The sequence below is a fragment of the Saccostrea echinata genome, unplaced genomic scaffold, assembly GCF_033153115.1.
Source record: "Saccostrea echinata isolate AGI-Se365-2 ecotype Australia unplaced genomic scaffold, CSIRO_AGI_Sech_v1 ptg000016l, whole genome shotgun sequence".
Classification (NCBI taxonomy): domain Eukaryota; kingdom Metazoa; phylum Mollusca; class Bivalvia; order Ostreida; family Ostreidae; genus Saccostrea; species Saccostrea echinata.
In genome coordinates this window covers 1,838,104-1,866,077 of record NW_026889765.1, presented here as the reverse complement: position 1 = coordinate 1,866,077, position 27,974 = coordinate 1,838,104, and the positions used below count along the sequence as shown (strand labels likewise).

At 34.7% G+C, this 27,974-nt stretch overlaps 2 pseudogenes; one reads left to right on the top strand and one right to left on the bottom strand.

Moving 5' to 3' along the window:
* Positions 1-3,325: 3,325 nt before the first annotated feature.
* On the top strand, positions 3,326-24,654 carry LOC133188724 (uncharacterized; annotated as a pseudogene).
* A 972-nt stretch (positions 24,655-25,626) lies between these two features.
* Positions 25,627-27,124, bottom strand: LOC133188723 (putative nuclease HARBI1; annotated as a pseudogene).
* Positions 27,125-27,974: the final 850 nt, after the last annotated feature.

The following is a 27,974-nucleotide window of genomic DNA, read 5'->3' as shown; positions in this document are numbered from 1 at the left end:
AACTTGTCGTAGACAGCAAATTTTAATCTGGAATACGCTGTTAATATACATTTTGACACGTAGAACATGGTTGTATTCACTAACAAATTGTATATGGTATTGCCATATATTTTCCTCAACCTCATCTGTCTGTATGTAATGGAATATATGCTGAATACAGTTGTATATGTAAAATTATCAAAGTGTCTGAGACCCGTAGGGCATACTTATTATATATATGAACTATATCTTACTTACATGTAAAACATTGTCATGTAATGTCCAAACGTTACCCAGAGGAGTCTGGTAATAACACAATAAAAATTCAAGCAACAATAGTTTTTCCACTTGAAACCATCGGATAAGTAGACAAAAGTCAGAGAAAAGTTTTTTTTAGATAATAAAAACTGATATCTTCTGTTTCATTTCATTAATTAAGTGACAGTCATTTATATCAGATCAGGAATAATGGACAGTGGTCAGTTGTACAAGAAATCTTTTTGATTCGGAACATTTTTGAATAAAGTGCATACGATATTGATAGAGACACTGTTGAACCATATTGTTAACCTGAGAAATGAACAGGTTTTTGAGTGACAATAATTTTCTTTGATAGTGCTATATCTAAAAAAAAAAATAGACTATGACTGCAGGGCATTTAATACCACCTGTACCTGGGTTAACCTGTTAATTATTCTTCAGATGTGTCTTTCAGAGTACGAGTTACTTGTCATTGTAATTTCTTCTTTCGTTAGTGTTATTAATTGGTTCTCTGACACAAAGTCTTCGGTTGGAAACTAAGCCTGACTGTCCACGCCGACTCCAGACCGTGTAGAAAAATGCCAAGTTTTAGATCGTATATAAATCGATAAACGAAGTACCGACTTTTGTTTGAAATATGAAGCTCAAATGTCCACTGGAACAATTTGGAGCAGAGAACAACAAGGACCTCTAAAAATAGGAGAGGTGGGATCAGGTGCTATGGAGGAGTAAGCATCCCCTGTGTACCGGTCACACCTGCCCCATGACATGATCGGGCTAACAGAAAATCAGTAGACAATTCAATGTGAAGATAAGGCCTAAGAATTTGTATGCTTTGTTTATTGTTTAACGTCCCTCTCGAGAATTTTTCACTCATATGGACACGTCACCACTTGCCGGTGGAGAGCTGCAAATTTTGACCTCTACTCGGCACTTAGGGCCATTGAGCAGTAAGAGATCTTTTTTCGTGCCAACACCTACTGCGACACGAGACCTCGGTTTCTACGATCTCATCCGAAGGACTAGTCTCCACGTCCCACAGTGGGATTCGAACCCGCGACGTAAGGATCAACTCCTTTCTCCGCGATTCTAGAGCGAACGCTCTAACCTCTGCGCCACGCGGGCGACAGAATTTTTATGCAAAACTTCATCAACAATCGACTTAACAATGGATTGTATGTGCTATTTAGGTCATTCCATCGACCACAGAATTTGCAAAATGTTGACTTTAAGCGGGACTGTTGATATCCTGGTATCATCAGCTTATTTGTCAATAGTTTGCCTCGTTTTGAAATTGTCCGTACGTAGAGCATGCTCTTGCGTATCGAATCAACTGGAAGACATAAACTATATGCAAGGTATAATGGTACATAAGTAAGGAAAGTTGACGGTAAAAAAAGGTAAGTCATGAAGTTTTGTTACAAGGTTGTCAATAGTGTCTTTTTTCTAATAAAATATCCAAATATGAAACAGATGTGTCAGACTCTGGTGTCTTTTATTTCAATTTCAGAGGGATATATCAAATCAACGAAGAAATGAAAGTGGATATTGTTAATTGATAAAACGTCGTCGATGTATTTATATCTATATATTGGAAATGAAGGCCGCAGCAAGAGACAAAGAGACTTCTTTTCATATAGAAGTTTTTGAAGAAAATTCTACTTCATGTGAACACAAAAATAGGTCAACCAGGGTGCAATTAGTACACATGGGAATTCCAACATATTGTTGAAAGACTGTCTCCAAAAACTACGAAGGAATTGTCAATCAGAAACTCAAGCATCTTTTAATATAAATTGAAATAATATAAATATTGAAATAATCTTTCAATTTCGGAGTACTTGTGTGTACAACCGAATGTTTTTTAACAAAATAATTTTGCAAATAACCAATGACGCGGTATGCACAGTGTAAATTTACGAATTACATTTGTATTGAAAAAGCAGCTGATGTCAAAAAGCCTGAGTTTAAATTTATCATGGGGAGTTGATGTATAAAGTGTTGAAAAGTCCTACGTTTTGATGTTCTTGATTTTGGTAATATTTTGTTCTCCATGTGTTTGCCGTTATTAGCAGCTAAAATTCCTTGCATAAGGTTACCCTGAACTTTATACCCCCTGCTTGAAAAGCGGGGGTATAAAGTGATAGGGATGTCCGTCCGTTTCACTTCGGGGGTGCACATCTTTTATCCCCGACTCCTCCTATACCGCCACTGAATAAAATTTAATAAGACTTTTGTTGCGAACAGTCGCAATTTCAATATTTTTTGTAGAAATTTAATGAATTGATTTTAATAATGTATTATGTAGAAAGTTCTATATGTTACCCGAATGAATTATCAAGAATTCCCTAGAATATGCCAGAATGTGATGACCTAGAATTTTACAGAAGTTTCTATTTCTAGATGTTTCCTTCATAGTATATAAATGACAGTTTTTGTGATCATAGATTAGATTGAAAAAAGATAACGTATATATCAGAAAACATTCTGAATATCTTAGCCAATGTGGTATTGTGATTGTTAACCCTTGTGGATTTGTTATTTGCCTTTAAACGCCATAATAAATGATAGAGAAGATTTCCGTGTGATTGTGATTTGCCACAACTTTCACAGAATCCGTATTACATAGTGGCATTGTGTATCTATTATTCTATATTTCAATTAGACAGATATTTGGGGTTTCCCATAGCAAATCATAGATTTTGCCTTTCTTTATTTAACATCGGGGGTACCCATCCGCAACTCCTCTTATATGTTTGTCATTAAGTAAAAATTGATGAGACTTTCACAAAATCTTCTTTTATACAGAATCATTGCCATTGTGCATCTTCTACTTTACGTATTGGTCGAACAGATATATTTGGGGTTTCCAATAGCAAAAGATAGAGTTTGTCATTATACTCAATAAAAGGGGTTGCCCAACTCTTCCTAGACCCTTGAATAAAATTCAATGGAACTTTCATAGAATCTCATTTACAACTGTGCGTACTGTCAAGAAATGCACCATGTCATTTTACTTATATACGGGAAGGAAGGGTATCATTTTGTGAGTACCTCCATTTTTTAAAGTTTTTTTTTTTAACTAATGTCTGTAAGTATTATAACCTTGACTTTTTAATTGCTGTCCGATTTTGTTATCGCTGTAGTCTGATAATATGTATTTGGACTGGTATTTATTATTTTTTTAGGACTGCTACTGGTACACTTTTGGACTGCAAGAACAAAGAAATTAAGTATTTTTGCTTGGTCATAGGGTGTACTGTGGAATCATTTAAATTCGTGGGGGTCAATGTTCGTGGGCAAGCAAAATTTTATTGGTTCGTGTGGATGTAATTTCGTGGGCAGCTCGTTTATTTGAAAGATCTAATTAATCAGTACGTTGACAAAATAGTTGTTCGTGGGGATGTAAATTCGTGGGTAAGGGTTACCCACGAACATTGATCCCCCACGATCAATGATGATTCCACAGTATTTCTTTCGTCTGTTCGGAATGCTCCGGACGCGTGTTCTACCCAATGAAGTGTACCAGAACTGTGTGCAGGCACAAACCGAATCGAGTTCAGCGCGCACCATGTTTCGAGGTAGTGCAGAAAGAAGGAAGATGGCGGCAGCTGCTTATGTGTTCATCTTGTGGAATGTGTTTTGATAAAATGGGCTTATTCACGGCTCATGATTGCACAGATAAACACAGTATACAAATTACTTAAAATCGAAAAATGTTATTATTTTACAGAGCGACAGAGTAAGAAGATATTGTGAATAAAAGCTTCATTTGTATAATCCACCAAAAATGGTTGCATAGTAGTCTATACATCTAGCAGTTTTGTCCTATTTATAATGTGTATTCCATTGAGGATTTGAATTTGAATTTTCCGCAGCAGCTTATTTAAAGGGTTGATGAAAGTACAAACTGATTGCACGGATGTGATTGATGGGTATATATTTTCCTTTGAAATTATCGTCTCGATATTTTTTTAACACGCTATCCAAAACTCAGGTGCCTTTCCAAAGGAGGAAATAATGGGGGTTATTCCTCACTTACTAATTAACAGAATTCCAGGGCTGCGTTTTACAAACGAACTTATGAATTGATTTTAAAATACTAATTATTCATTAGTAAGTGATAAATTAAACATTATTCCAGTAAAATATACCTTGCAGGGCCTATAATATTTCGGAATAATTGATTTGATATGAATTTTGCACCATGAGGATGACTCTATGAGACTTGAAATATTTACGACTTTGTCGTAAGTTCTTTTGAAAACGGGCCCCTGGACCTTTGTCGTCTTCCCTACTAAAGATTTTTTTTTGGGGGGGGGGGAGGGGAATTTAATCAATGTCAAAACACATTCACAAATTTTACTCACTTACCAACCCACAGTTTCATCACATGGTTGAAAGTAATCAAACACGGTTTTACGAAGATGGTCCATGTTATTTGTAACGCTTAATCTTATTTTTAAATATATCTAGGCAATAAAAGAAAACCTATTGGCGTTGGAACTAGTGTTGAAGAGGAAGAGGACCTTATATTAGAAATGAATTCAACCCCACAAGAAAGAAGAAAAACTATGAATGCCAAGACTGCAAAAAAGATGTTCTACAGTATGGACATTTTTGCAAAACATGTCTGTGTCCGGGCTCAACCTAGCACTCAAGGTATCAATATATTGAATTTAAATTTAACAAATAGTGACATCTCCATGTGAGTGAAGAATTCTCAAGCAAACATACTAATAAGCAAAACAATACTTGTAATCGTTTCATATGCATAGCAACATTACATAAACATGGGAATTTTTATATTTTGATTCCAATTTATGATATAATTTTTTACAAAAAAGTTAAACTGTCAGAATTTTGATCTTTTATCTCTGCATAGGAATCAACAGCATCCAGTTCCAGTGCTTCAACTTCAGAAGGTCAAGGTATGTTTTGGACCGGCCAGCAACTCTCTTCTTCGTACAAATATCATTTCTGCTTGAACTTTCAGTAAGGCGTGACAATCTCGGCGATACATAATTAGCGTCTCTCAAAAGCTGACCTAGATTCTCATTGGTTAAGAAATTCATAACATTAGCGACTTAAGATTGTTGTTAACAAACAATGAGATGACATAAGCCACACCTCTACTGTAAGAAACGATGTAATTGGTTCCTTGCGTCACTCGTTGACGTCTGAACCATTTTTATTCCATGTGTATTTCACCCGTGAATGAAAAGCTGTGTAAATTTCAGTATTGATGAGCTAATCTGGCAACCAATGAGAATCTAAGACACTATTTGAGAGACGCTAATTATGTATACATATGTACGAGAATATCACGCCGTACTGAAAGTTCAAGCAGAAATGATATTTGTACTAATAGAAGAATACAAAAGTAGAATGGATATACTTAACAGTGGGAAGCTTAGAAAGAAATCAATGTGGGACCAAATAAGTAAAGTTTTGGGAGAAAAAGGACATACAAGTTGCTGTCCTTTAAAAAAGGACTGCAATACGTGGACAATAAGCACGTGTTTCGAATAGGAACTTAATATGAATTAATTTACCCCCTGGAGTTTTTATCCTAAATGTACTCTTGAAGGTCAATTTTTAACTTGAAAAAGCGGAACTGGTGCTTTTATATATTCATGTGTCCTGAAAATATACTGTAGATTGATTTCTCTGTATGATTACACGTAACTATAAAGCCATCTTTAAAATAATGTTTGCTTGACGCCTCCAGACCCAAAGTAAGAAAATTAGGTTGGTGTGTAGATGTAGGTATGACAATTTTTTTTTTCGTGGGGGTTAAAAAAGTTTTGAGTCCGCTATTTTTAGCCAGTTGATCAGGAGAGTGCAAACATTTTTTTTAAAGATGGCCAAATTATAAACTTTGAAGAAATAGGGCAGGGTTCTTATATATACTTATATCCTTGTAAATTCAACATCATGTATGGTGAGCATTTTTAATTTATTTAACTGCTGATGCTTAGAACAAACTATCCTTATGTTGCTTTTCATTCCCTAGCACAGTGCAATTTCTCTTATTATGTCAATTTTAAAATATGAACAGCAATATATTACATGTACCTCTACTGTGGAGGATTTGATGCAATGCATGTGCATGCATAAATAAAGAAGGCTGAATAAAATTAATGGTATTTTATTAAAGGGAACTTTTTAAAAACTTTTTTTTCAGAAAGCAAACAGATAATATATATATATTTTGAATTTCTTTTGTTAACTGTGTATAGAACATTAAGGACATATGCAAGGTACATGTACTTCACAATTTAACTTTCCTACTTATAATTTTTTGAGATACTAGATGAAACCCCGAGCAAGCGCGGGGAATTGAATTTATACCACTACCCACAGAAAATATATTGTTGTTTCTACTGACAGACTACAGGCTTATAGAAAGAAGAAATACTTTGTTCAAAATCTCGCAGGAAGTAGATGTACGTCTATACCCCATCCCATCCCTTTTTTGTATTAACTTAAAAAATAATAATTTCATTAATTGACGTTTATTGTGAAACCTGTTATAACTATGTTATGGATATTCTATTTCAGATGCTCTTATTTCATTTCTGTCAAGGATAAAAGGAACGAATATGCACATTTTACTGATAAATTAATTGGGGGGGGGGTAACAATTCAAAGGTACTTGGGTCTTCGTTTATAAGTATGTACATGACCTTTTTTACATATCAATAAGGTACCCGTTACATACATATTTATAAACCAAGACCCAAGTACCTGTGTAAAGATTAGCTTTTAACGCCCAATGAATAGGCCGAGTATTTGATACAAAAGACTGTATTCAGAAAACATCTGAAATGTATTGATTAAAGCACAAAATTGTACAGCTTTAATTGTATTTGAACAATACCTTTTTCATTAATTTTCCCTTTTCGTATAAGCAAATTTATTACGAAGTACAAATTCTACTTCGGGTTCGTTACCACGATGCTCTGAGTAAGGAAAATACAAATTTTACCGACAAATTTACAAATTTTACCGATAATTTTTTTTTAGAAAAACCTACTACATATATGTAATAGTCTTTCGATATATAAATATATTCACAACTTATAGTGTTATCAATGATTTACCATTATTTCATTGACCATTCACACAAAAGCTTTTTTTTATGTTCATTTAGCTATAATCGCCTCGTTTTTCTTTTTAACATCGGGCTCGATGCTATATGATGTTCTAGAAGCTTCCGTCAATATTAAGATCGGTGAATGACGAAAGTAATTTGCACATTCCCTTTTTAATCGGTTATCACAACTTATTTCTTTTATATCATTTAAATCAAGTTTTTATTGAATAATAAAGTGATGACGTTTTATGAAATAAAGAAACGATTGCTTGTTGTCAGTTTCATTAAAAATTGCCAGTAACTTAGATCCGCCAACCGGAAACGCCACCGTACTCACGTTTTTGCTATTTCATGGTTGTTTATAGAAAATAAAAGTAGACTTTTAATTTTATGTACGACACTTACTATGCAAGTGAAATCTAAATATAGTTTACGGACATCATCTTGTATATAGTGTTTTGTTAGAGGAGTAAGTGAGAACTCTGGTGCACCCGTTTCGGAGTTTATTTGCAAAATTTATTAATTTATAAGTATAGATTCTAAGTTTAAAACAGTTATACCATCACATGTTCGTAGATAAGAATTCAGCATCCATTTCCAGTTTTGAGCAGATATCAAACGATGAAAATCCCTTTATTTTTTTTAAAGAAAAATTCAGGAAAAATAATTTAGCAGGTATTACTCCAAAATTTGAATCAGAAAAGGTGTGCAGCATAACCATGCATTATAAAACTGCATAAAGGTCTCTCAATTATTGTAGGTATTAAATTATTCAGGGAATATGAAAATAAAGTTCAAAACAACATTGCATATGTTCTTAAGCAGCATACTAACAAAATATTTTGGTGAACTGGCAAAAAACTAGAACTTTCAATAAATCAAGTACAAATCCTTCTGTAAGGACACCTTGTATAACCAATATTTGACAAAAACATGTAAATGTGTAAAGTGGAAAATCTTATGGAGTTTTCATTTACATTGCTTTGTGAAACCAAATTGAAAAAAAGACACAACAAAATATAACTACTGTAACACTACAACTGTTCTATATTAAAGATCATGGCTCTAACCATTACAAAACTATTGTAAATGCAATTTTCTTGCATGATGAGCACCTTTAAAAAATGACAAAAACGTTTATACATAAGGATTGTGTGACCTACACAAAATGGTAAAAATAATTTTTGATGGCTTATAAAAGACAAGAACCCATTACACACCAGTGAACCTTTTTTGAACATTTGATGAAATATAATATGGTATGAATATTGAGTTTATGTATTTCACGTTCAACATATTAAGGCAGCTGCCATTTATATGAACAAGAGGCCCAAGGGCCTTAACGGTCACCTGAGTACAATACAACAATTTAGAGAATCCATAAAGCAAAAAATAGTATGATTAACATCAACAAAATAATTGGTCTAGTATCTAATCTGTCCCCCATTTATCACGATTATCATGCAGACTATTAACAAAATGTCTATTCTTTAACCCCATATAATTACTTCTCACATTGGCCTCTCTTGGCCTTTGAAGAACATTTAAAAAGATAAGTTATTTTTGTCTCATTTTTATTCATCCATTATTTCCAAGTCTACCTGATCATTAAAACTACGAAAGTACTTTTTGTATTTTACAATAAATATTCTTGCATAATTCTCGTATTCTATTGACCTTTCAAATACATTGTTTACAGTGATTAATTATCAAAGGTGAATGGCAAAGGAGAATAACTTGAATGCTCAGCAGAATACAAGATAATAGAAGCCCTGGCCAGGTCCAGAACACTTGACTAAATGGTCCAGGTGTTCAAAATTCTGGTAAAAATACCTTTGCATATTAAAACTTTTACTCTGTTTGCCTCGAATATGCCCAGAAGCATAGAAGATTTTCAAAGAAATGCATTTTCACTACATTATTAAATAAATAAAGCCCCACCCTTATACTAGAACATCTGACCCAGGGGCCATGAACTCACAATTCTGGAAGAAGCACCCTTGCTCATCATAACTATACACTTGTTTCTTTGCTTTATAACCAGTAGTAGAAAAAATATTTTGAAAGAAAATATGCATTTTCACTATATAATCAATAGAGTCACACATTTCACAATTTTGGAAGAGGCATTCTTTCTTATCATAACCATGCACTTCCTTTACTTGAATAATACCCAGGAGAAGAGAAGATTTTGAAAGAATTTAATGCATTTTCCCTATTTAATCAATAGAGCCCCGCCCTAACACCAGAACCCTTGACACAGGGGGGATGAAAGTCACAACTTTGGAAGGGGCAACCATGCTCATCATAACTAGGTACTTAGTTTATTTAATATCCAGGAGCAGAGAAAAAGATTTTCAAAAAATTAATGCAATTTTACAATATAATCAATAGAGCCCCGCCCTTACACCTGAACCCCTGACCCAGGGGCCATAAAATTCAAAATTTCTGAAAAGGCACTCTTGTTCATCATAACTATGTGCTTAGTTACTTTATTTAATACCCAGGAGCAGAGAAAAAGATTTTCAATGACTTAATGCATTTTCACTATATAATCAATAAAGCCCCGCCCTAACACCAGAACCCCTGACCCAAGGGCCATGAAATTCACAATTTTGGAAGAGGCACTCTTGCACATCATAACTATGTGCTTAGTTACTTTATTTAATACCCAGGAGCAGAGAAGAAGATTTTCAAAAAATTAATGTATTTTCACTTTATAATCAATAGAGCCCCGCCCTAACACCAGAACCCCTGACCAAGGGGCCATGAAATTCCCAATTTTGGTAGAGGCACTCTTGCTCATCATAACTATGTACTAAGTTACTTTTTTTAATACCCAGGAGCATGCGCAGAGAAGAATATTTTCAAAGGAATAATGCACTTTCACTTTATGATCTACTTAACCCCACCCTAGCACCTGAACCCCTGACCCTGGGACCATGAATTTCACAATTTTGGTAGAGGGCTCAATGCTTATTACAATCATGACAACAGTTTGACTGCTTGATGTCCAGGAGTAAAGAAGATTTTTAAAGATTGCATTAATTTTGGTGGTTTTAGCCCCACCCAGGGGGGCAGGGACCTTGAAATTCACAATTTTTGTTCCCCTTCACCCATAGATGCTATGTGCCAAATTTGGTTGAGATTGGTTAAGCGGTTTCAGAGAAGAAGCTAAAAATGTTCGAATGTTAACGCACGACGCACGCCGACGGACGAAAACGGATAGCAATAGGTCACCTGAGTGACTCGGGTGACCTAAAAATTGGAAAGAACATGCAAATAAAAATTTAATTCATCTAAGCATAATGCCTTGAATGCTTAAAATGATTACAAATTGAGTAATATATTGAAGATTTCAATTTTTTTTTCAATTTTTGATCTAAGGACAGGTCACTTCAACTGAAAAAACTTAATGTGCAGCTGCAGTGAATAAAGGGTTCTGAAACAATCTGCCCAAATAATACTTGTTTGATAAGAAGAGAAAGAGCTGGTATCCCCGAATTAGTTTTGAAAAAAACAATATTGTTAAAACTTGTGCTTGTGCAACTCTCCTCAGTCCTGCATGTAAGAACAGCTTTGTACATTAGAACAAAAAGCAAGACAAAATCTTTTAATATGCTATTTAAAGTTCAACAGTAGAAGGGTGATACTGTGTGATGAAATGTAAGCAGATTTGTTTGTTGTAGTTAAATAATGACTAACTTAAACAAAGGAATTTTGAGAGCTTTTGTTGATACAGCTTTTTGAATATAAAAAGAAAGATACATGACAAAAAAGAAAAACTGAAATACATGTATATTAACAGTACATACAAATTACAAAAACTATAAATAAAACTAGTCTTCACTTTGGTAAATAAACATTAAAACAATTTTTGACAAAATCTGACTAGAAAGGCAAATGACTAGACCTTTTGTTTATGCAACTCTCTACAACTACAGCTACTGGGGAGGAAGGACAGCATTCTTTTTGGTCTTATAGCCAGAGTAAACAATGTAAGTGTGAGTGACGTCATGGAACAAATTAAGCAAGAATTCACAGATGTTATCGGACAGGAACCTGGATGCCTACCTGGCGAGTATGAGATCAAAGTTGACAACACTGTAACACCAGTTATTCACGCACCAAGAGCTATTCCTGTAGCCATTCGCGAGCAAGTGAAAAGTGAGCTTGACAATCTCGTTCGCTGTGGAATCATTACGCCAGTCCAAGAACCAACCGCATGGGTAAACAGTATGGTTTGTGTAAGGAAGAAGAACGGTCGTGTACGAATTTGCATTGATCCATCAGATCTCAATAAAGCGATTAGGCGTGAGCATTACCCTATGAACAGCATAGACGACATAGTAACCAGGTTTGACGGAAGCATGTTTTTTTCTACCCTTGATGCCAATATGGGCTACTATCAAATAAAACTGACCAAAGCAAGCTCCCTGTTAACAACATTTAACACGCCTTTTGGAAGATACCGATATCATCGTATTCCAATGGGATTAAAATGTTCAGGAGAAGTGTTCCAGAGAGAAATGGTTACTCACTTTGGCAGCATGGAAGGTGTGGAAATTGTGATTGACGATATACTGGTTCATGGGAAGACTCTGGAGGAGCACACAAACAGACTTACTTCAGTACTCAAAAAGGCCCGATCAATTGGTCTGAAATTAAACTCAGCTAAGTGTGTACTTGTGAAGTAGATTATGTTGGTCATCAACTCACAGGAGAAGGTCTAAAACCGTCAAGAGATAGAGTACGAGTAATTCTTGAGATGAAGGATCCAGAGGATAGAAGCGAGCTAGAGACTGTGTTGGGCATGCTCGCATACTTGGCCAAGTTCATTCCAAGACTAAGTGAACTAACATCACCATTACGAGAGCTTAAGACTAGAGACCAGTGGAGCTGGGACACAGAAGCTCAACAGGCATTCGCTAATGTTAAGAAAGCACTTGCATCAACAGATGTCTTGAAGTACTTTGATGCGACACAGCCAGTGACTGTTACATTTGATACATCGATAATGAAAGGTTTGGTAGCAGCAATCTTGCAGAAAAATGGAGTAGTGGCTTATGCGTCTCGAGCTCTAACCCCAGCGCACAAATATGCACAAATCGAGAAGGAGATGCTCGCAGTATTGTTTGGGTGTGAACGGTTTCACAAACTGCTGTATGGGAAAGCTGACGTAACTATAGAAACAGACCACAAGCCACTGGAAAGCATCATGAAAAAACCAATGCACACAGCACCGATGCGAATTCAAAAAATGATGTTAAGACTGCAGCCTTACGAATTTAATCTCATATACGTAAAGGGGAAGGAAATCGGATTGGCAGATTGTTTGAAGAGGTTACCGTTACAGAGGAGCTACGAACAAGTGATAGACGATGAAATGATGGTCTTTACTGTAGAAACACTTTCACATACAGACCACGAAACCTTAGTAGAAGCCACGAAGAAAGATCAGCATTTACAAACTCTAAAACAAGTTAACTGCCAAGGATGGCCAGACAGAAAATGTGACTTACCACTTGAAGTCATGCCGTTCTGGGAGTTTCGCGATGAGTTATCTACCTACAACGGGTTAATCTATCGTGGAGAACGAACAGTCATACCAAGTGAGCTACGAGCTACAACACTGAAAACTATCCACAGTTCTCATCAAGGGATTCTTAAATGCAAACAAAAGGCTAGAGAGCTAGTGTTCTGGCCTGGGATGAACAAACAGATTGAAGATGTTGTTAGTAGATGCAGCGCTTGTTTGATGCATAGGAACAAGCCACAGAAAGAACCAATGATCATCCATCCAATACCTTCACTTCCTTGGAGCAAAGTTGGCACAGATCTTTTTGAGTTCGACAACCACCATTTCCTCATTATGGTTGATTACTATTCGAATTTCATAGAAGTTGCTGAATTGGAACGGGACACAAGAGCAGCAACTGTCATCAAAAGAATCAAAGAGAATATCGCTCGTTATATCATTATGGACATGCTAGTAAGCGACAATGGTCCACAGTTTGCCTGCCAAGAGTTTAAGGATTTCACAAGGTCTTATGGTATTGAACACATAACATCATCGCCCTTACATCTGCAATCCAATGGCTTGGTGGAAAAGGCAGTTCAAACTGTCAAGAACATTCTAAAGAAATGTGCAGAATCGGGAGATGATATACACTTGGGTCTTCTTGATTTACGCAACACCCCGAGTTATTCTGGAATTGGATCTCCGATGCAGCGTCTGGTGTCTAGAAGAGGTAAAACATTGATACCTACCAGTGACAACCTACGTAAACCATGCATCATAGAGCCGAATCAGGTTTCAACTCGTCTAATGGATACAGACTAAAGCAGAAATTCTATTACGATCAGCACGCAAAGCCAAGACAACAGTGTGAGCCTGGCGATTCCATTCGCATTCAGACTCCAGAGGGTTGGAAACCGGCTGAGTACATCTCGCAAACTGAAAATCCACGTTCTCACCTTGTTAAAGCAGGTATTCAAGCCCGAACATACCGCCGGAACAATTGCAAGTTGATGAAAACCAGAGAAGATCCACACACCATCCAACCAACACAAGAAATCTGCATTCCTCCAATTACTATGGTTCCGAAAGACCAGTCAACAAATAGTCCGCTAACCACAAAACCGAACACAGTGCAACAGAGTGAAGCAACAGTCAAAAAGAACCCAGTTTTGCCAGTACCAGATACCAACCAACAAAAAACGCGTTCGGCTCGAGCTGTCGTGAAACCTAAGTACCTTTCTGACTATACCGTGTGATTCAGTGAAACGTAAATGGTTGTAAAAAGGGCATAATAATCCCTTTATTTGCATGGTCAAGGTGCTTACAATTGTTATGCTAAAGCAAGTAAAATACAATTTAGTTCTATGATATCACCTAGTCAGTGAACCTTCTAGTCCCAATTATGTTGACATTAAGCTACTTTCATTTACTGTTGATTAAAAGTAATAAAATGTGATTATATCTGATATGGTATGATTTCTGATAATTAATATTTGATTGTTTTGATCTGCTTAATTTGATGCTGATTTTCATCTAAAATATTCTTTAAATTTAATTGAAGGGGTATGTAATATAATGACATGAATAATCTTATGTATGATCTAATTAGTATGTGAACTCTCTAATGTTAAAAGTCTTAATAAATCAGTTTCCGGTTGCATCATCATGGTGTTCTAATCTGGTCATTACATGTGTTGCATTTTTTGGTCTTTTGATGCAGCCTCATTAAGATGTATCATTTTTTAACAATACAATAAACATTGCAACATTTTAATGTTTTATAGAATTATCCCATTGATTATATGTGTAAAACAACAAACCTCACATTAGGATGATCTTGTAGTGGTTAACCTCTTCTGCTCGTTGAACAAACGCACCCTGCATTTTGTAATCTGCACACATTCGCCTTTTTGAATGGTATTTACCATTGAGTCCCACACTGCAACTGTTGTGTGACTATCCGCATCTTTCAGAATTACCTCTTGAAAATTTACATCATTTTGCTCAACCCTTTTCTTGCTTGCTGGCGACAACTGAATGAAAATAAAAATACATAATTTAGAAAATGGGAGAATCCAAAAAGGTCTTTTCATATTTTACTGATTCATACCTCTAAATTATATTAAAGTATTTATTGACATAATTAAAATAGAGAAGTTTTGTGTCGATCCGATGTGTGAATTGCCTTTTTTGTAAAGCAAATACTGAGAGCCAGAAGCATTTATTTTTTGAATGTAAACACGTCAAACCAGTTTTAGAATTGGTACAAAGAATAATTTTACTAATACCTGTAAAGGATTCAATCAAATTTGATGCATGTACTGTTCTACTGGGATTTGCCAGTGAACCCCAAAAACGTTCGAATTTGTGTTAATTTGTGTTAACACTTTGATTTATATATATAAGTGGTCAATATGGAAAACAAGAAACAGTATCAAGTAAGAAAATAAAAAAATAACTACCTCATTGCTCCAAAAAGCATTCACGAGAGAAACGAAATTAATTTTCCAATTGTTAAAAAATGATAAACGCAATTTTAAGGGAGATATGAATTTAACGTTAACTGTATTAACAAAATTCGAGAAACTGTTACCTGTTTTCCACAATCCAGATTTAAATTAAGTTCCATGTATTTTTTTCCCATTTATTCAATATATTGCAATACATTCATGAATCGCACCGGATTGCAAATACGAACAAGAAATTTAGAACCAAAATTGAATCCGGATAAATATTCTCTGGGTTTTTTTTTTTTATATGTTATACAATTTAATTAATATACATATTGAATGTATGATATGAATAAATTATGTGAGACATTGTATTAAGATTTAGATATTTACAATGTAGCACCCTGCGTGGTGCTGTAGGGATTATTATTATATATTGTTATAGAGGGAGCTTAGTCAGAGCCCCATCCCTGGTAGCTGCCCTATATATCATCTTTAATGTTATAGGTCTGGGAAATAAATGTGGAAAAAAATAGAGAAGTTTAAATTCTAAATAATGTACATTTCAATCTTCAAATCTTATACTACCTTAACAAATTTTCCCTTGACTGTAAGTAATGTTTTCACTGGTGAAGCTAATGCAGCTTTTAAAGTCATTGTTTGTCCTGCAAGGGTTGGGGCTTCACGCTTAACATCATCCGGGATAGCAAATGGTCTTCATATTCCCACATCTGTTTTGCTTGTAACAGCTATGAAATTTTGCTTCACAAGAATATTCATAAGAATTACAGCCATTCCTTGAATAAATTTGTTTCTTTTGTTTGGATCATACACTGTTACTGATATTCCACCTGTCTTCAAGAATTGCGAAGAATTTATCTTTATATTGCTCATTTTGTGACTTTTCTATGTCGCTAACATCTAGCACGACTCCTCTCACTGATGGGGATGGTGGCAAGTCTTTGGGATGTTTGTCTTCTATATCCTTTATTTTCAGCATCTGCAATTTTCACAATATTGTATTGTAATTACATATCAAACATTTTGCACCTATTTTTTTTTACTTTTTTTCATGTAATATTTTTTTTTAATATGTATGCAATGTGAGGCTTCTTTGCAATAGTCTACACAATCATTTGTATTCATATTTTGAAACAATAAGAACTACGCACGGTAACTCCTGATTCCCGCCTACATTTTACAACCATTTAATTCAATATTGATGACAATTTGGCCATAAAATCTTTGTTTAATACAAAGAACAGTTCAATGGTAATTGATTAATTATTTTAATTCCAGTGCTAAATAGTAAAATATCCCTAATTCCAGCTCTTGAAATAAGGGGGGTAGACGATATTTTCCACTGAAATCGGGCTATAAAGCATCACCATATTCTGAAATAGTCTTGGATATGAATAAATGTTTCTTAAATCTTTTTCTTATGTTTTATGCATACAAAACTAAGCATATTTATTAGTAAAATATAATGTTTCAGTTGTAAAGCACTTGGAAATTGCTGAAAAAATAAGCATTTTTGTCGTTTTTTGTATATAAACATATGTTCCCCCCCGTGAAACACAAAAAGCTTTGGTATGAATTTGTGAAATGGCAGTCCATATTACCCGTAAAAAGGAATTTTTGTTTCACGGGGGGGGGGGGGGGAAGATGTTTTAAAAATATTTTCCGTTTTCCTTTGATTTCTATAGTGAAAAACACGAGTTTTACCAAAATTTTAGAGTTATCTCTCGTTGTTTTCCCAAAGAAGTGATGTTTTACGAAAATCCATATGAATATCAATATAAATATTAAAAATCATTCGAATATCTTCACTTTTGAAAATTGACTTGGAGGTAGGCGGGAGAACAATACTATCGTTCGCAGTTCTTTGTAAATTTTAGATCCTCATGATCAAATATTTTAAAAGTATATTCTTGAAAACTGCTTTCATTTATCAATGCTGTTACAGTGTACATTTAAGTAGCTATTTTCTCTTTTCATACTGAATGAATCAAATAATACCCTATATTGTCATTTATAATGTTATGTCATGAAATAAATGATATTTTAAAGACAAGATCCAGTCATCTGAGCGAAGGAGACGTAATACTGGTACCAGTTGCATAAAGAAGATAGGTCATTTAATGTCTTAATTTTTTTTGTAATTTTGCACGTTTTAGAATTTAACAGGGAAAAATCAAATAAATTTAATGCTTTTGTGTTCAAAAGGTTTCAGTATACAGGGAGGCAACTTGTACATATCTACAAATACAACATTAAATGGCTTATTACTCTGTTAAAGAACTGAATCTTGCATATTCCTCCAAAAAGCTTTGAGAGGGGGTGTAACTTTCTGAGAATTAAATGCTAGTAAATATAAACCTGACAGTTTTTTAATTCTGCTTAAAGCAACATAAGCCATTCCATTTTCAAAAACACTGTTACCAATTGAAATAACTTCTTGTGATAAAGATGCACCTGCACTTTATGGATTGTAGTTGCCCATGCTTGAATAAGAGGGAATTGCTCTCTAACAAGTATTCTTCCATTGTAATAAAATTCTTGACATAAAGGTTCAATAGCTATTGCATTATTATGTTCAACCTTTTTGAGAATACCTCCAATATCTGGATCATCAAATTTTACATAAATTAAATTAACTTCTGCAGTCATTTCTTTGTGCATTTCTATTGATTCTACATATCCAAGGGCTCCATTTACTAGTCCTTTTGATGTATAGATATTTTTATTTACATAACCCTTGTCCAAATAGATATTTGTAACTGGCTTGGTAAACCACCTGCATTTCTATCATCTACAGGGATATCATCATCTGAGATAGGACCCTTTTTTTCTATGTCATCTTCAGAAAAATAATGTTTTACTTTCACTTCAATACATTCTGGACTTAACAACACTTGCATTTTGTTGATATGTTCTTAAAACTTCTTTTAGTGTAGAAAATAAATGAAGAAGGGACGAAACATCTGTTTGTGGGGGTTGAATTAACCTTGATTGTAAAATCTTGAGATCATCTTCATTCAGTAAGCCAACCCTAGCTCGATTTAGAATTGAAGGATATGTAATATCTTCAGATTGTCGTACATTTTCTTTGAGGATAAAAGGCTTGAAAGTTGACCATAAAATTGGATTTTCAAAGGCATATTTGCCTTTAACAGGTCTCAGCTGAAGGAAATCCCCTATGACAATAACATTTAAATTTCCAAATGGTTTATCATTATCTTTAATTGAAGTTAGTCTTCTATGAATGTATTCAAATTTTTTTGCACTAACCATTGAAATTTCATCGATGATGAGTGTATGAACGTATGAATAAATGAATCTTAATTTCTTCAAACTTTTCCCAGATAATTCATTAAAATTGGGTTGATTTCCATGTTGTACTGGTAAATACAGTGCACTATGTATTGTGATTCCCAAGATATTTCTAGCTGCTGTTCAAGTTGAAACAGATACCATTACTGGGGATTTTCCACAAACAATTGGGCAAGAACAGTTTAACCAGTCAATTATCAGTCTAGTGAGGTAACTTCTTCCAACTCCTGCTCCACCACTAAAAAACATGGAAAGTTGCCCAGAATCATCCTTCTTTTTATAATGATTAAAAATGTAACGCATTACAGTTTTTGACACCTTGTTAACCTTGCTAATCTGCTTTGTATCTCATCTATAGATATAGATGATGATTTTATTTCATTTATGTGCAACCTATCACTATTTTCACAACATAGTTCACTTTGTAATTCACTGGTATTCTGAAAATCTACATCATGCAAGTTATTAGGGTGTGGTATAGATAATGAGGGATCTTCCAAAAGACAGTCATCATCAACATGTACATGTTCACTAGTATATGGGACAATAAAGACCTCCATCTCTTTTACAGAACACTGAATAAAACGAACTGCATTTTCAATTTCATCTACTACTGTTGCTGATTCTAAGAAGTCTAATTGCATGTTCTGTCTTTTAGCAATAAATGCATCTCTGGCTGTGCTATATTAATATTGGATGTCTGATTTCTTTGTAAAAGTTCTTCCTCATTTTGATGGAGTAAAAAACACATCAAGAGACTGCAAAAGTAATCATCAGATAACAATGGCAACTTTGGGAAGCGAATTATCAAGGATTTTAACCTCTTTCGCTTTACAACATGTTGAAACGGAGGCTTTAACTTTATACGTGGTTACTTACTTGAAGAAACTACAGATTTATCAACATCCTTGTCTGCACACATAACGTACCACTGTGAAAATTCAAATAAACATAGATTAAATAGTTCATTTGGACGTGCATGATAATAGTCTATCACATTGTTGCAAAATATGTATGTACTTGTATCATCTGGTCCCTTGCTCTTGTTTTGATTTCAGTACACGAAACCTCTTTTCTTGTGGTGGTTTTGTATTTAGTGTCTGAACTGACCTTGAGCTAATTATCAAATTTAAATCTGGAAGAAGCCTATATGCTGCTTCTTGAGCACTTAGCTTTCTTGATTTTAACAAACAATATCCAATTTTTAGCATTCTAGAACACCGAGACAATGCAGTCATTTGATTTAAGTTTTTAATGACTTTTGACAGTTCAAATTTCAAATTTTCAGGTTCCGCTTTACAAAAATAAGCACAGACATAATAAGCAGCTGATTCACAATTACCTCTCACTTGTATGTCCATATTAGCTTGCCAATGGTTAAGAATGATTGGGTTAAAAGCATTAATTTAACAATCATCAGCTGTGCGTTCAGTTTCATTAAACCTGCCTTTGATAACATTTATTGTAAATCTACATTACTCAAAATGCATCAGTGTTTCCTTCATTTCTCTGAATGGAAAACCAAAGCGACAGCGGCCAGTTTTTCTCAAAACAGTAGTCAGAATGACGATGAATTTGATACTTTGAAGCATACTGACTTGTGCTGTGTTTTGTGCTTATTATGTCATTGATATACTTTACAAGCTTTTTGTGGTCACTAAATATTTCTGAAAAATTTTCAATCCAAAGAAGATATGATAATATGGGCTTCTGCGGTTTTGGAACTCTACACTTGCAAAATAATTGACTCCTTTACTATAGGGATTAAAGGACCAAGAATAACATCTTTCAGTAGTATCCTAAAGCGCCGTTGAAAATGAAGTGCTGTCAAAACTGGGTCATTTTTCACCAAATGTAAACAGTTTGTCATTTTACATGCTGTATCATAGCTGCAACATTGAAGGGACATGATCAAATCGGGCCAAAAATGCATGTCATTTGCTGATAATGTAACAAATAAGGTTGGAGGTCCAAGACATTTAAACATTGCCAATACATTTAATGAATTATTTTTCCAATAGGCAGCCGTTTGTTTGATGAATTTCATAAACATATAAGAGTTTTGTAATAAATCAGGATTACTTGAAATATCATTTGCACCTTTTCAGTGATAAATGAGGAATATCACTATTCAACAAAGTTTCAATGTCAATCTGTAGCATTACATAATCTGAGGGTATTACAGCATACTCTTCATAAATGTTATTGATTACAGCTAGTTCATTTTCGATGTTTATACCTTCAGGAATATAGCTAAAATTTAAAGAAATGTTGGCATATATTTGATTATTTGCTTTAAACCACAACAATGCTTGTAATAATTTTTCCTTTCTTACTAGGTGAGTTGGTTTTAATACATTGGTATTCTCATATGACACTGTGATAACAATTGAATTTTTAAAGGTTGAGGAAGTACAGAGTCTTGCTTTTGTAATTCTATTTGAAAATCAATTGCTAGTCCCTTTTCTGCTAATTGGCCACCTGGTAAAATCACCACTGTCATAAACACCTGAATTTTACAAAGAAGTTTTTTTTTTCCATATAAGTTAGATTTTTCAGATAAGAAGGAATATTTCCTGGGTCTAAAGCATTTATAGTATACTGTTGAAAGGAGGCATTTCATTCTTTTTAATATGACTATGGCAAAAGGATTGATTGATTGATTGATTGAATTTTGTTTAACGTCCCTCTCGAGAATATTTCACTTATATGGAGACGCCACCACTTGCCGGTGGAGAACTGAAAATTTTATCCTATACTCGGCACTTAGGGCCATTGAGCAGTGAGGGATCTTTTTCTTGCCAGCACCTACTGCGACACGGGACCTCGGTTTAAACGGTCTCATCCGAAGGACCGGTCTCCACGTCCCACAGTGGGATTCGAACCCGCGACGTAAGGATCAACTCCTTACTTCGCGACTCTAGAGCAGACGCTCTAACCACTGCGCCACGCGGGCGACTTGGCAAAAGAAACAAACAATGGTAAAAGGAACAAACAATGCTACTAGAATTTATTTTGTATGCTTGTGGATCTGGTCACAATATAAAATTCTATCACAACTTGAACAAATAAAGGAAGGGGTCTGTTTAATTTCCCTGAAAAAAATTTCGGAAATGGAATTTTTTGAGAGATTTGACATTTGTTCAGAACTGTTTTCAAATATTGTGTTAACTTCCACACATTCAGAGACTAATGTGTGGTTTTCATCAAAGTTTGCCTTTAGTGTAACAGATTTTTGTATGTCTCCAAGCACACTGCAATTAACAGATGCTGAATTATTGCAAATTCTTTTGTTTTTGCTGTATTTTTCTCTCCGTTTCCTACGTTTGCATTCATCAGGACAACAATAACTATGTTCCACTGAAGATCTATTCAAATGATTACTTAAATACATATCTTCACCAGGCCTTCCATGTTCTAGAGTTACAGCCGTTGTTGAATTTACATGTTGTATGAAATCATGCAACCTTCTTTCACTTTTGAAATAACTTTCAACAAGACATTCTTCATTAGTATTTTTCGCTCTAAGCTATTGCAATTTAATGTACTTTGGAATTCACTTCTTTGTGAAAAACTCTGGAATGAATTTAATGAGATGATATCTTCGTCACAGAGATTACTTGTATTATCAATATACTTTGATGTACCTGGTGTCTCGTCCAAGAACCCCCCATAGTCTGTGTTTTCTGACTGGTTGTGTTCAAATGACGATGGTCTTTGATGGTTGAATAAAACAGGAGAAATATTGTAAATAGATCCTGGGTATTCACTTGTTTAATATGCCAGTAAAGAAGAGAAATCAGAAACCTCTAATAGAACAGCAGTACCAAAGGGATTGTGTTGACCAACTATATTTCTGCTGTGAGAATCAAACACAAAATAATGCCCATTGTTTCTGTTAAAATTAATTGCAATACTCAGCTGTTGGAATGTTGCAAGTAAATGATCTGAAACGTAAAACCCTGTCTCTAAAGCTTCCATTAAGTTTGTAGCACCTACATCATGTGCCAGATTATTTTCACCTACAACACCAAATAGTATGTCAGAATGTGAGCATTCAAAGGTACCACAGCTACAACAACAGTGTTGGGCATTTCATAGTGTGCAAGATAAGCTTTCTCCCTATGTCCCAAATCTCTAATAATACGGTCATAAAGGCTATCTCCTCGAATCAAAATATTGTCAATATCCTCAGAAGAAAAATTGCATGTGAAATCGTACGTAAAAACAATGCTAAGGCAAAGAATGCAATCGCAGTGCATTGTGAGCCACCATGAAAAAATATAGGACTACCTTGGTGCAATGAATCCTGTATTGTTCTAACGAAAGACTTCTTAATGATTCTCTTAAGTATAATCTTTCTTAAAAAGACACACTGTATCGCTTACTTTTTGTCTGGAACAAAAACAAAGCTCAAATTCTACGCAATCATACTTATTGTTGACATCTCGATGATCTTCCCGCCTTTCCTTCACCATGCGCTCGTTGGAGTTCGAGTTGTTTCGCCCCTATTACTTGTCCGCGCTGGGTGGTTTTGACCCATTATAATTTATATAATTTTTTTTTTTCAAAAATCACGAAAATTACAACTTTATTTATCATGTAGGTAATATAAATAGGTTAACCTGAGTGAATTTATTCCAACAATTTCTGTGATTTGCCTCAAAAAATTTTAATCAGGGTCTACGCAACAAAGATACATTTTATTTAAATCTAAACGTAATCAATTAAAATGGTACATGTTGTGGCAAATCACAACCACACGGAAATCCTTTTTATCATTTATTATGGCGATTAAAGGCAAATAACAAATCCACAACGGTTAACAATCACAATACCACATTGGCTAAGATATTCGGAATGTTTTCTAATATATACTTAATCTTTGTTTTCAATCTAATCTCAATCTTTTTCTCAATCTGATCTATGATCACAAAAACTGTCACTTATATACTATGAAGGAAACATCTAGAAATAGAAAGTTCTGTAAAATTCTAGGTCATCATATTCTCACATATTCTAGAGCATTCTTGATCATTCATTCAAGTAACATGTAGAACATTCTAGATTTCACATAACTAAATCAATTCATTAAATTTCTATAAAAGTTCTTGAAATTGCGACTGTTCGCAACACATGTATTTCACTGTATAGATCGCTTTAGATACATTAAAACGCTTTCCCAAAGCACACACGCATAAACACAGCATAACACATGAGCGATTTAACTAGATTCCAAATTCCACAAGTGCAAAGCCAACATGTATAGGGACGAAGCCACACGTTACCTACTCATTGTATTGTATTGCATTCTGATCCCGATCAATCTGTTCCCAATCGGCAATGCTTGACTGCCTCCGCTTCGCTCCGCATAAAGTAACTTCCGATCTATAAATATAGGTTGCGTCATCCAATCCACGGAGGACGCGCAAACTCCAGGGGATCCGGTTTAACCACGTTTATATATTTTCTGCGTGGACCTCAGGGTCCACGCAAAAATGTCAGGTGCACAATGTGAGGGGAGGTGGAAAACCCTTTTGAGGGGATTAAAAAATGGGCTTGATCATAAGAAATCAGGAAAGAATCCCAAATATCATCCGTATGATAAAGAGTTGGCTTTCATGGCCGAAAAGCCAAACATTGCAGAGTCCTATTTTGTGTCCTCTGGTAGTGGTAATTCAAAAGCTTCAAAGCCTGTAGATGCAGGTTCAACTGCTACTAATAACCAACAAAATTTAAATGAAAATGAGTCTGATGCCATATCAGAAAATTCAGGTAGGAGCGCTTCTAAGAAAGTAAAAAAGGAATCTATTGAATATGAGCCAAAATCAAAGAGAAAAAGGTCAAATGAAGTTGTTGAAGTCCTTAAAAATTTCGTTGACACACAACAGAAAAGGTATGATGACGAGTGTCAAAGAAAGGAGAAAATGCATAATGAACGCATGGAAATCTTTGGCGGATTTCTTGAGTTGCTTAAAAAAGGAGCCAATGATGCAAAAAGAAGGGTTTAAATGTTCAAAACATTTAATACTGGCCTTATCAAAATTCGGTCATCTTTTACAATACATCACCCCTGACTAAACTAACAAAATTGGTTTACCATTATCCAACCAATGCTGATTTGTTGGTTGTGATTTTTTTCCACTTAATATTTGCTCATTTTTTAACAGAACATAAGATTACAGGTAAACTCTCAGTCTATATATAGTGGTATTAAAATTGGGATGTCAAATATGATAATTAGAATCTTGAACCAAAATATTTTTTTTGTTTCAACTGATGATTATTACTAATAAGTATAGATTTTAATACTAATAATTTATTAGTATTAAAATCTATACTTTCTGTAATACTTGCAAAACTATATTTTTTGTTTGTATCAATAGCTTGCTAAACGCTTGTAGATATTGAGCTGATTTTTGGTATGTGAGTGAATTTTGATGAGTTAAAGATCAAGTTCGCATTTCGTTTCGCTTCAATGATTTTTGACAAAATTAAGACCTTTTTAATTTTTAGGCTTTCCGCAATTTTTTTTTCTGAACGCTTGCAGATATTGAGCTGATTTTTGTTTTGGTATGTGACTTTATCTTGAGTTTTAGATCAAATTTGCATTTCGTTCCGCTTCATCGATTCTGGACGGAATTATGGCATTTTCAATTTTTAACGGGAACCAGATTAAACTTGTCGGTAGGGGACTAGAATTGCTAATGCAGTACTCTCAGAATGCTTGTTTAATTTGACCCTTTTAAAACACCCGTCTGTGTGAGTGAAAATTACCTTGTACACAATAACCATATTAAAGGTTTAATGTAATTATACTGGTTAACTGGGAAAAATCTGCATGGATTAATGACGCTTTAATGAGTTTTTCCCAACAACAGATAAATGTTCCAAGATTATGTCTTTGCAATTTAAAAGTAGGTTTGCAATTATATGTACAAGCAAGAAAGAAGTCTGTAAAAAGGTTCAAACACTTTTTAAGTTCAAGGACTGTTTGCAATGATATCGCGTTTGGCATTTGTTTCAGCATTTCCATCTGCCTGATTTCTCTGCAGAGGGTTATGATTTACCGCATTCTGCAGAGGATTATGATTTATCGCATTATCGTCTTCGAAGTAGTCTATCATTTTATCTTCGTTCAGAATACAAATATTGTGTAGAATACAGCAAACAATAATTAAGTCAACAGCAGTTTCAACTTTGTGAATGTCTACATATCGTAATCACACCAAATGCACGCTATTTAAACCGTTACTCGAGTAGTTGACAGGCATGCATTATAGTGGCGTTGAGTTGGGGTTAAATGTCCATTGTCTCTGTAAGGAGTCAGTAGCCAATTCCTGAGAGGATATGCAGCATCCCCTATTATGTGAGCATCACCACACCTCGCGGGTCCATTTTCCCAGAGATCAGATGTTCTCAGCACCCTTGCATCATGACAACTGCCGACGCTACCTGCAACAACATGTGTGAACCGCATATCTTCCCTAAATACTGCCTGCAAAATCACAGAGTGGTACCCTTTTCGATTGACATATGTCTCTGGGTGTTGCTTTGGTGCTTTTATTTTTATATGTGTACCGTCAATAGTACCTAACACACCTGGGAAATTAGCTTTCCTTTCAAAACCATCTAAAACTTCTTGTCTGTGAACTCCTTCTTGGGGTCATGAACTTTGTTTTTAAGTAAGTCAAGAAAACATGAAACACACGATTTCTACATCGAACCACAGAAACTTCAGCAATATCAGATCTGTCGGCTATATGGTTTAGTGTTTCTTGGCTTGCAACGTACCATAATACGATTAGAAGTTGCTTGGAAATAGGTATATGCTCCCTGCCTCCTGTCCAACTTGGTAGAAGCACATGATACATCTGAATATTTTCACAAATAGTTTCAAAGGTTGTTCTTGTCACTCTAAAGAAACGTTTAAAATCATGCAACAGTACTGAGGTACTACTTCATTCACATATCCACTGTTCTTTATTTTTCTCCAGGCGGGCACTGAAAGAAAAGAACTAGAGGTTAAATTGTTATTATTTTTTTAAGTAATTGCTAAGTTCTAAAATATAATTATTTGTTGTTTTGTACATTCACTTTAAAACCTACATGTTTTAGTTGTGTAAAAATAATCTTTTATTTTCAGTTTCGGTTAATACATTATCATTTTAGAAGAATACAACATTGGGAGGGGAGGGGGGTTCAATCCCCCCCCCTTTCGAATGGAGACAGTAACCAACCAACCAACTCCCCACTCAACCCGAAACTACATCACCTAACAAAAACTCGCTTTATAGTTAAGCAACGCGCATTTATTTACGATTCATGCACCTATGTTGATAAAGCAACTATTGCGGTAATTGATTCAGCATCGTAGGTGTTTTGATTATCCTCATCGTCATCGTCCAGTTCAGTGACGAAAAATAAAATCAATGTATTGTCCGCCATGATGTTTACCCGGAATATCCTCGTGCATTTCATTGGTACAGTGCGAATAGGACGTTCGGGATGCTTTCCGGACAGACAATAGAAATACACCCATAGATATTACAGTCTGCCTCCAGTTCCAGTTTTTAGATATTTTTATTTAAATAATTACGTTTTTCCAAGTTGCAGAAATACCTTGTGGGTTTCTCCCCATCCTCGACCCATCTAGCTCTTGATCTAAAAACATGCCCTTCCATTTTTTCTTTTCGAATTTTTTCTTATATCAACCTTTTTTGTTCTATTAGGTGCAAATCAATTTTTTCATCAGACTCTTATTACCTATCTCTTCTAAAAGTAACTTTTCTTGTTTTTTTTTTTTCTCTTTCTTTTTTCTTATAAGAAGAATATGAAATGGTAACACCCCTAATCTCCATGAGTAAAAAAAACTTCAAGGATAAGCTATCATTAACATTATCGTCAATTCTAGTGTTATCGGTGTTCCCTTTTGCATCCTGTTTACAAGTTTTATTAACAGTTTCTTTCTCCAGTTGTACATATTCACCGTCTAAAAGTAGACAATTATTGAAATTCCAAAGTCCGCGTCTCCTTTTAAAAGAATTAAATTTTAATTCTATAATAAAAATGGAGTGGTCTGATCTGTAACCAGGTTTTATCCAGTAAGTTTCCACGGAATGGACAAACTTTCAGAAATCAAAATATAACCAGAGACCTTGTTTTAGGGGCGTCTTTTTATGCCATGTATAAACTCTTCTATGTGGATTCATAATTCTATAGTAGACTGAAATATGAAGATAACGAACAGTATTCAATCTCGAAAGTTCAATTAAACTATACATATTTGGAGCACAGCAAACACAGACCTTAAAATTTAGAGGTGGGATCA